This window comes from Alligator sinensis, unplaced genomic scaffold, assembly GCF_000455745.1.
Source record: "Alligator sinensis unplaced genomic scaffold, ASM45574v1 scaffold647_2, whole genome shotgun sequence".
NCBI lineage: Eukaryota > Metazoa > Chordata > Crocodylia > Alligatoridae > Alligator > Alligator sinensis.
The window spans coordinates 2,457,175-2,460,666 of NW_005841832.1; positions in this window are offsets into that span (position 1 = coordinate 2,457,175).

Genomic DNA, 3,492 nt, shown 5'->3' on the forward strand with positions numbered 1-3,492 from the left:
TGCCCCTTGCTTAGGAACACTGAGGCAAAGAACTCGTTGAGGAGTTCAGCCTTGTCCCCTCTGTCCGTCACCAATTGTTTCTGCCCATTTAGCAGGGGTCCTATTCCTCCCTGGGCCTTTCTTTTACTCCCAATATATCTAAAAAACAATTTCTTGTTGTCTTTTACTTGGGTTGCCATCCTCAGCTCCATGGCAGCTTTGGCCCGTCTAACTGCCTCCCTACAAGCACGAGCAGAGGAGGTATATTCGTCTTTGGTGATCTCTCCCTGTTTCCACTTTTTATGTGCTCCCCTTTTGTCCCTTAGGCTGCCCTGGATTTCTCTGGTCAGCCAGGGAAGCCTCCTGGCCCCTTTCCCCCTTTTGCCTCGCTCGGGGATCATCTTGCTTTGTGCCCAAAGGATCATTTCCTTAAGGCACAGCCACCCGTCTTGGGCTCCCATCACTTCAAAACTCCTACTCTGCAGTGCGTCCTTGACTAATCGCCTGAGTTCAATGAAATCAGCTTTCCTAAAGTCTAGCACTTTCACCCTACTAGTTACCTTACCCACTCGACGTCTTATGGTGAATTCTATTATTAGGTGATCACTGTCCCCCAGATGGCTACCGATCTGTAGGTCCCCTACCATGTCATCCCCCGTTGCCAATACCAGATCCAGTATGGCATTCCCCCTAGTGGGACCGTGTACCTCCTGTGTCAGGTGGAGGTCCTGTACACAGGTTAGAAACCTGCGTGAGCGGTGGGACTTTTCTCCAGCAGATGTCCGGGTAGTTTAGTGTGGCCCTTACAGTGACTTGGTACCATCTTGGATATGGCAGCATGGTCCGGCCCCTTTCCTTGCAGTACTGCCCAGACCTGCAGCCATTTCCTGACAAGGGGCTCTGGCCTGGCCTTGAGGGGAACCCTCTGGCCCTGCAAGGTGGAGCTATGGAGTAGGGACACAGTTCACAAGCATTTGGGGGCCTGGGCTCCTGTTAGTCATTACAGAAAAACTTCTTCATGGTTCATGTGACCAGACGCTGGAAAAGACTCCCAGCAGGAGTGGTACAGCCACCTACCCTGGAGATCTTCAAAAGGAAACTGGATGCACACCTTGTTGGGGTTATTTGACCCCAGCCATCTTTCCTGGGGTCCCTTCCAGCCCTAAACTTCTGTGAATCTGTGACCCAGCCCCAAAGACATGGCAACTGTAGACAAGGCCACCAGCTTTTTAGAGGAGGGGGGTCAGCAGGTTGCAGGGTTGGGTCAGAGGCCAGGGGAGTCAAGCAGGAAGGTCAGGAGGCTGAGTTAGGCCCAGGCTGGAAGATTCAGGTGGGAGCATTGGGGAGTTACAGTTCAGGTCCAGGGTGGGGGACAGTGAGAGTTAAAGGTTTCAGCTGGTAGCAAGGACCCATAAAATCAGGCTCGGGTGCCTATCCTACTGGCTGGCAGCATGCAGCTGTGTGCTCTGTGCAGCAAGGCAGAACTGGGAGCAGCAAGAGAACAGCAAAACCAGGCAGAGGTTGTGGGATTATGCAGAGACTGGCACCCCCTGCTCCAGAACTGGCCTGTCCTGCGGTCTCCCTGAGGCAAAAGACAGCCTGAGGACACCAGATGCCACCAAGAGCAGATGCCATGAGAAACCAGGTGACACCAATTAGCACCTGCAATGCCCAATACACACTGCCCACGAGCCAACCTGTCAGGACAGAGAAGCAGCACCCACCCATGGTAATGCAATGGTAACCACATGGCATGGTACTGAGGTACCCACCACCCAGGATCTGCAAAGCCAGCCTGACCCATGTTCCCCTCACTGTCATTCCACAGGGAGCCACACTGACATGGTATCTGCACAGTAATCCTGCTGCATGAAGTACAAATAAAACCAACACATGCTACCCACATGGTAATTCCACTGGGAATCACAACAGACCCACATCACGTACACAGTAAACCCGGTAATTCCACTGCAGTAATTCCAGCTGCAGCCCTGACAGACTCATGGTGTGCACATCATAATCCCAGCCTATGTTACACATGGAATCCCAGCACATGATCTATGCAGTAATCCCCAAAACCCAGCAATTCCATACCAGAAATGGTATGTGCACAGAAACCCCAATACATATGAATTTACAAATCAACCCAGCACATCAGCCCTTGCACAGCCCTTGCACAGGTATTCCTACAGGACAATGGCAGACATGTGCCATGTACACAGGAATCCCAGCCCATGTTATATGCATGACAATTTCATGGCAGCTACTGACAAACACATCATCAGCCCAGTGACCCCAAGAACGTTCTCTCTCTAGCAATTCCAAAGAAAACCACAGCCAGTGTGTTATCTACACCATTATAAAATAGATATTACTATAAATAATCTCTCCCTGCAATATCAGCATGGTAATTCACAGGGAACAAAAACAGAGCCATGCTGTGCACATGGTAATCCTACTTTTGTTATCCACATGGCAAATCTGGCACATGCTATCTTCACAGTAATTTCATGATGCTAATGACAAACGTGTTATTATCAGTGCAGTGATCCCAAGAACACACTATCTTTCCAGGAACTCCACAAGAGCAGAGGCAAACATAATCTGCACAGTAATCCCAATACAGATTACATACATATAATCCCTCCCTGCATTATCTGCACAGCAATTCCCAGGGAAGAACAGTGGAAACGTGCTGGGCATGTAGTAATACCAGCCCTTGCTATCTGCATGTGAATTCCAGAGGAGCAGGAGCAGACACATTAGCTACATGCTAATCACCAAAGCATGGTATCTACCTGGCAATTCCACACAGAGCTGTGACTAATGCATTGTGTGCACAGTAATTAATCCCTAATGCAAGTCATGGTAAACAGCAGCAGGCACACACTATATAAACAGTACTCCTGTTTTGTGTTATCCACGTGGTAATCCACACAGTAATCCCAATTTATGTTATCCACACAGTAATCCCAGCCTGCATTATCTGTACAATAATCCCAGCCCATATGATCCATACAGTAATCCCAGCCCACATTATCGGCACAATAATCCTAGGACATATTATCTGCACAATAATCCCACAGAGATTAGCAGCAGCAGACACATGTTATCAATTCAGTAACCCAAGAATGTGTTATCTCCCCAGCAGTTCCACTGAGAAATATAGCAGAAACATCATATGCACAGTAATCCCCGTACACATTACCTACCAGTAATCCCTTCCCTCTCACCTCTGGCCCCCACAATCTAGGCAGTAATTCCATTTGAAGCACTGATAGATATGGGTTGTGCCCACAATAATCCCAGCCTGTGCTAACCTATATACACTGCACACAGGGAGTGATGGGGACTGCATGTCCTCTGCCTAGTGATCTCTGCATGTGCTCTCACCTCTGGGGGCAAAAATGGACATGTCTTCACACTATGACCCCAGGAACAGTATCTGCACAGATCCCTGCACACACCATTCACATGTCTATTCCGGGGCAGAGAACTCAGACGCATGCAAAC